Genomic DNA, 8,137 nt, shown 5'->3' with positions numbered 1-8,137 from the left:
GTCTCCGTGGTGAAGCAGACCACTTCCCTGTGCCAGGGAAGCTCAGATCGACGGAGGACACCCTCACGAGTCTCTCCAAGAACACGTCACAAGACATCAAACGACCTACAAACCTCCGTGACAGCCCTGCCATCGAGGGTTGCCCGTGGCAACCACTGGCGGGACGCCTAGAGAGGATGAAAGGAGAGGGCTTGGTCGGCGGACTCGCTGAGTCATCTTGTGCCAGATCGGCAGCCATGTTGCTGCTAGGACTCTTACATCAGGGCTTCCCAGAACTATAGCCTCAACAGCTTTACCACTGTGTTCAGTTTATCCAAGCAACTAATGAATTGAACATCAGTTGTTACTAGTTCTTTTAAATTATAACTTATTATTATTATTATTAGGTGTGCTAGATGGTTGGGTTAAGGGTTATCGAAGCCTAGGCCTCTAGCTTAGTGGGTCGTGATGCCATGACGTTGCAGAGTACCTCCATGTTCAAAACCCATCTGTGCTGCCGACAAGTTTGCGGATTCGGATATGTGTGCGTGTGTGATGGGATGGAGTGAGTTCTTACCCCAGACCCTGGGAGGGGAAACCAAATGATCGACGCTCTACCCTTCCACTCTCACCTCGGCGGAACACAACAGTGTGAGTGATTTCATATCCTCCCTCCGCTCCCAGAGAAGGAAGCAGGAGTCCAAAAACAAGGACAGACACCTGCGGGTGTGTGTGTGTGTCTGTGTGTGCCTACGTGTGGTTGTGTGAGAGAGAGTGTGTGTGTGTGTGTATGGGTGTCATGTGTGTCAGGAAATGAACAGAATCCAAGACGATGAACAGATAGCAGATGAGTAAAACGAAGACATATTGAGAAATGATATGTTAAGTCCTGTGTCAGGCTCAACTATGGCCCGTAAAGTGTGTGAAGTGGTCTGGACATTTATACTGCCTGTCTGTCAGAGAATTATGATTTTACAAGGTGGAATATTTTCAAGCTCAATAGAATGAACGTTTTATTTTTATTTTTTATAGTACAGTATTCGCCAACTGAACCTGTTACGTTCAGCTCCAATTATAACCGCAAATTATTTTCTGTACTTTGAACATGTACCGTACACATACGTCAATTAATGTAATGTATAACTGCGACTGATTTATATCTAGCACAGCTAATACAGGGCTGTGGTCACAGTGTGTGTGTGTGTGTGTGTGTGTGTGTGTGTGTGTGTGTGTGTGTGTGCAAGCCAGTGAGTCCAGCATGGTGGCCAAAACAGACAGAACCCTCCATTACCTCCAAACGATGCATTTCCCAGTGACCTCATTGGCTCTCAGCTAACTAGCACCAATGGGAGAAGGCTTCCTGGTTCTCAGTTACCTTGCACCAATAACAGAAAGCGTATTGGCTCTCAGCTAACTAGCACCAATGGGAGAAGGCTTCCTGGTTCTCAGTTACCTTGCACCAATAACAGAAAGTGTAGTGGCTCTCAGCTAACTAGCACCAATGGAAGAAGGCTTCCTGGTTCTCAGTTACCTTGCACCAATAACAGAAAGCGTATTGGCTCTCAGCTAACTAGCACCAATGGAAGAAGGCTTCCTGATGCTTCCTGGTTCTCAGTTACCTTGCACCAATAACAGAAAGCGTATTGGCTCTCAGCTAACTAGCCCCAATGGGAGAAGGCTTCCTGGTTCTCAGCTAACTAGCACCAATGGGAGAAGGCTTCCTGGTTCTCAGCTAACTAGCACCAATGGGAGAAAGCATATTGGGTCTCAGCTAACTAGCACCAATTTGGTTGGAAGTTTGTTCTGATTACAGTTAGACTGGCAGAACTAATTGTTACTGTCACTGGAAGTCTTTAGGGGTGGAGTGCATAGACTCAACAATGTCACAAGAAGCACTGTATGGAATCAAATATAAAATGTAAATCATATGCGACATAACCATGAGGTGGTCTAGACAAACTGATAGAAACATCAAATGTGCCATGCGGGTAATGTTTCATTGGCGGGCGCACACCAAAGATGGATGAGATACAGTGTGAAGGGTATCGGGGGTTCGAGAAGTTCATGCAGGATATCAACATTAGTCGACGAGGTCATCCCGCTCTTGAATTTATGACTTGTGTGATTGAGAGAGTGAAAGAGAGAGCAACAGATAACGTTGAGATTTAGAGGACTTGTTAAGGAGAGCAAGAGTCAAACGGAGAGAGAGGGAGTACAGAGATAGGGAATCGAGAGAGAGAGAGAGAGAGACACAGAGAGACACAGAGAGACAGGGAGGGAGAGGGAGACCCAGAGTGAGAGAGAGAGAGACCCAGAGTGAGAGAAATACAGAAAGAGTGCAAGAGATAGACAGAGAGAGAGAGAGAGAGAGAGAGAGAGAGAGAGAGAGAGAGAGAGGAAGAGAGACAGAGAAAGATGGAGAGAGGGAGAGAGAGACCCAGAGAGTGAGAGAAATACAGAAAGTGACAGAGATAGGCACAGCGATACAGAGAGAGACACAGCGATACAGAAAGAGAGAGAGAGAGAGAAATGAGAGGAACGTGTGAGATAGTGTGATGGTGATGCGTTAGATCCCGTCTCTGTCTGCATGACGACGTGGGGAGCCTCACCCAGTCTGTCACCACTCGCCCATCTGCTCCCAGTTAGAACGGTGTCCGCAAAACGCTGTGGCGAATGTTCACACGATGAGGAAATTGCCTTTATTCATTTACACACACACACACACACACACACACACACACGCCCATGCGCACACATACATGCATGCACGCACAACTCGTCCCCCAAACACACCATGCAAGCGTATACCTCTCACAAACACATGCTCCTTCTACACACACAGACCTCTTCCCATCCTCTCTGCTCCACTGAAGCTTGTGGGAGACTGACCCAGAAGCCAGTGTGATGAACGACTGTGGTTTATTGCTGATGTCCGCACTTTACTATATGCGTGTGAGTGTCTGGATGAAGAGTGTATTAGTCACAGACACATGGTGTGTGTGTGTGTGTCTGTGCAAAGCCTAAATTATGTGGCTGCCTTAGACCTATACAGACTTGTAAATTACTCTACTAATTCACATTTTACAGCCGGCACAAGAGCCTCATAAACCTTAATTTACAAACATCCACATATAGGCTTCGAGCGTCGTGGTGAAGGGGTCATACAATAACGGCTCGAGCGAAACGACAAGGGGTACAGCCACAGAGGAGTTGCCATGGTAATCCATGGAGGTATCAAAATCACCTGACGCTCATGCAGGGTTGAAGTGCTCCGTGGCGCCGCGCGCTCTTTTGTCTAGCAGACCACTTCCCCCGAGCGTAGCTGGGGGGCACCAAAGTCTGCGAACGAGAAACCCCACTTTTCTCTCTCCTCTTTCTCCTTCTCTCCTCTTTTGTGCAGCCGTACCCACGTGTCGAATAAATTAGCAAGCCGAATTAGAGAAGGGAGGAGGGGAATAGGGAAAAGAAGAAGGGGGCCGGGCTCTATCTTGAGGTGTCGGGTTTCATTCGGCGAGGTGCGCGGCGCACACACTAGCGAGAACAGTCACCAGCCAGACTTGACTGGATGCTGAGACAGGGAAGAAAGGCAAGAGAGAAAGAGAGAGAGAGAGAGAGAGAGAGAGACAGAAAGGCATAGTGAGAGAGCTAGACCGTTAGATTACGGACTGACCGTGGAGACGACTGCGGGGTAAAGAAGGCGTCTTACCGCTACCTCTGACGACACAAGACTTAAGGAAACCAGCGTACCTGCATCGGGACGGGAAGGAAAGGAATACCGCTATCTGATTCTGAAGGCATAAACCCCGAAATCTAGAGGATTAGATAAAGCGGAGGATATTCAGCTTCTCTCCCCGTTTCTGGATATTATGTAGTACACAGCAGACAGATTGTCTGTTCTTCATTGAAGGTTTTTTTTCTTCTTCTTTCCATCGGATTGTCTTGCTGTGCTTGGCGTCGTTAAGGGAATTGGAGACCCGTTTGCATACTAATCGCGTTTTTTTGGGGGGATCGAGCGCACCACCGCACATCCATAGCAGCGGAGCGGGCTCAGATGAATGTAAGTCTTAGTCCTTTTCTTCTCGGTCTCTGTGCCTTGCATGTGTACTGGAAGTGGGCTCGGAACTGTTCCCTATGCGCAGGTTCACATCCAGCCACGACAGCGTCGCAATTGGGAGTCAGTCCGCATCTTGTCACAGCGCATCCATCTCTCACACGGTTATTTCTGCCAGCGGTTGTGAATGAAGAATGGCTGGAGGTCCGGGGGCTTACCGCGACAAGATGTGAGCTCCTGTAACCCCCCTTCCCTCCCTCCCCTCCCATACCTGCATGTACTGAGGGGAATTTGTGAATCCAAGTAAAGCTGGTGGTCATGGGGAATAGCTGCTTTAAGAGCTGGGCACTGCGCTTGGAGATGAGGGGAAGCTGACAATGGCTTTCGCCACTGTGGAGGTGGTTGAGCCGTGGCGAGGCCGATCTACTGTAGCAGCAGTTAAGCAAGCAGCTGCAATCACTTATAATTGATTGTATCGAAAAGGTCCTTCCTTTCAGAATCAAATGCCAGACAGACTTATGGTACAAAATATATGGATATAATTTGTGTTGTTTTAAAACGTCCCCTGTTACATTGCCCAGTGTGAATTTGAAAGCATGCATTACATGATATGATAGATCAGGACAGAAATATTTTGTTAACCATCAAGACAAAACATTTTCGGTGTGAACAAATCCTGCGTGGATTTGGACTATAGGCTACTGTGACGCTAGAGGGTATGGTGAGGAATAAATACAATTATCTTAGAATTCAAAACCGGCAGACTATTGTTTTTTTTTTGTTTTTTTTTGCCCATACGCTGGAATGTCAATCACAGCTCTCGTTTTCTTTTGTAAGGAGAGACGGGGTCTCTAAAACTACAGTCACACGATATATCTAGTATTACTGGTCGGTCCTTGCTCGTGCATAAGGACGGTGAGGGATCGGTTTCTCCATGAGCGACGAGGCGTGCAAGGCACCCGCGGCCCGCCTGAAAACCGACCCCCGTTATAACGCGAACCATATGGCGCACTTGTGTCGGCGCAGCCGCTACTGAATAGAGGCGACATTTAACAAACGCGCGCAGAATTCGATTAAAAGAGTATCATTATGCAAATTCATCCAACCTAGGCTTGAGACGGCAGTTTGAGGTGAGCCCGTGCACGCCTTTGTCAAGGATGGTGGTCTAACGGGACACGGAGAGTGCCAGTGTGATATATCGAAGTCCCATATGTGCGGTATAGGCCTAGCCGTATATCCTACGCTGTCTTGGGGGTGCTGGTTTAGCTCCTATGGCTTAGGGCACTGTGGGTTCATCCAGCTTAGAGAACTTGGTAGCCCGTGGAGTTCTGTTGGAGGCTGGAGACGGGAGGTTGGGGATAGCTGCTCTGGAGTCAGCAGCAAGCCATCCCGTGGAGAGCAGCTGTGTGTCCTCATAGCTGACTTTCCCCTTGACCCGATGAGCTGCACACTGAGAGCGGACCCCCAATGCGAACACACACGCGTGTGAGTGAGAATGAGCGAGAAGTGTGTGTGTGCGAGCGTGTGTTTGTGCGTTCAGGCAGGATGTGCTAAGGTCTTCTGACTTTTATGAGGGCCTACCTACGCCTCTTGCGGTGACCTCAAGTCAGTGTGAAGGAGACAAGTACACACGCGCGCACACACACACACACACGCCTGCGCCTCATGCACACGTGTGCCGGCTGCGTGTGTCAGATCTCACGGTGGGGAGAAGTTGTCTCGGTGAGGGGCGGTGTGTTTCGTCAGCGCTGCGCCCTCGTCATCTCTTGGCCTTGGATCACACGACACGTGGGACTGTGATCTCACAGGGGGCTGGGTGTGCGTGTGTTTGTGTGTGTGTGTGCCGCACTCTGTGTGTGCCACCCACTTTGACCTACTGCATGATGACTAAATGATTGTCTGTGGTTCCAAGGAGCCTAGAAATATTGAACGCCAGGGCCGAGCTCCTGTTATTTGAGTTGTGTTTCCTTAAATATATATATACAGTATTTATATCTGCTCGTGGTAATCATTCCTGTCAAAAGCTATACATGTGGGATGAACCTGGCCACAAATATATAAATACTTTGATTAGCTAAGTCAGGCGTTTTAGCTCTGGCCTGAAAGGCACAAAAGCTGCTGGCAGCACAAGGCAAACTACTTTGTGTATGTGTGTAGTGAGAGAGAGACATAGAGAGAGACTGAGTGAGAGAGAGAAACATAGAGAAAGAGAGAGGCCAAGCGAGCAAGGGCATGTGTGTGTGTGAGCAGGGTACCTAAGTTGAGTTCTTTGAAATCTCCCCGCAGTGAAAAGCAGAGAGTAAGAAAGGTCTAATCGCATTACTGGACTGTTTTTCTCAGACTTTTTTGTTTTTGTGCATGGGAAGTTAGACTCCTGAGCACAAATGTCGGAAAGTGACTCTTAACACACACACACACACACACGCACACACACACGCACGCATTCACACATGCATACAGTTGGCGCACCCTCAACCCTTACGCATACTGGAATACACACCGAGAAACATACACACACACACACACACACACACAGACACACTTTCTCAAGTTTGCATGCAGGGAAGATCCGCACATACACACACACACACACACACACACACACACATGCACCCACACACGCACCATTGAATGGGTAACAGATGACTGCGCAGTGCAGGGCAGGATTGTGGGGAAACACAAATAAGATTTCTCTCTGATCTGACTCCACTAGTAGCCAGTGGAAATATTGACATTAGTTTTGAACTCATAAAGCACTGCGGACGCCTGGGGTGCGTTTGTTTTGTTTTTATTTACCGCTAAGACCGACCACTTCCATCAGAACCGAAGCCGTGGAGTCTGCCTCCGTATTTGACGGGAAGAAAAAGCAAAGTAAAAGAATGTTCAATTTCCTCTACATCAGCAAGCGAGAACAATGTCCAATCAGGCTTTACATTCAATTTCTGCATTCCATTCTAATGACCTCACAAGATTCTCCATCTTCCATTGTTGGTTCGCTGTAGTCAGGGAAGAGGCATCCCATTGTGGTCTATTGTCTGCGTGCACGTGGAACGTCAGGACTGGGAAAGACACACTTTCACACTTACTTACCCCCCCCCCCCCAAGACCCCCCCTCCTCTTCTCGTGCCTCCCCCTCTACCACCATGGAAGGCTGATGATTGTTAATAGCCCCCCCCCGAGTAATAGGATAATAGTGAAATAAGATTTCCATAAACGGGAAATCACAGCCCTCGTTATCCCGCAGAGGGGGGGGGGGGAGGGGGGGGGTTGGTTGCCATGGTACCCTATTCCCCCTTCAAGTCTAAGGTATTGCCATCGGGTCACGTTCGAATATTCACTCAATCCAATCGTGCCATTTGTGAGGAATCTGGATACAGCATGTGAATGTGTCTTTCGTGCGTGTGCGTGTTTGTGTTTGCACGCGTGTCTCTCTGAGGTGGCACCTCCTCTGACCAAGCCCCGCCTCCTCTGACCAAGCCCCGCCTCCTCTGACCAAGCCCCGCCTCCTCTGACGTTCACGATGGAGGATGCGGAGCTCGGTCTCACAGCCGGACTCATTGGACGCGCTCTCGCGAAAATAAATAATTCAAGTTGACTTTTAAAGCTTGTACTTTTCCGATTTCAAACAGAACCAATAAAACCGGTGAGAGTTGTTTGTTGTAGCCAGATGTCATAACTCATCCCCCTGCAGAGCCTTCTAGAGGGTTCCAACCAGTGATGTCAACATCGCTGTCTCCATTATCTCCACACACACAGGATCCATCTTCAGCTCCAGGGAGGATGTTCCTGCCTGTGTATCTGGCCCAGCCAATCACAAGCCATATCACTAAACTAGCCCGTCATACAACAGACTGATGGATTGGCTGGAAATCTCCTGAGACGTTCCTATGCCAAGCTTGTCTGTTCTGAGGGATGTATGACCGCCTGAGGGTTCTAGAGGTTCCAGAAGGTTCTCTTGAGGGAAACGTCCAGGGTTAGGCCCCAGCAGAACTAACTGGAGACAACCGTTGGTTCTTCCCCGGTAGAACGAACGCGTGGTTCTAAATTCAGTCTGCTCTCTGACTCAGATGATCCAGTGTGTTTGGTTCGGGCCAGACGGGGCATTAA

Source organism: Osmerus mordax, chromosome 25 (assembly GCF_038355195.1).
Source record: "Osmerus mordax isolate fOsmMor3 chromosome 25, fOsmMor3.pri, whole genome shotgun sequence".
NCBI classification, from domain to species: Eukaryota; Metazoa; Chordata; class Actinopteri; order Osmeriformes; family Osmeridae; genus Osmerus; species Osmerus mordax.
This window is presented reverse-complemented; position numbering follows the sequence as displayed.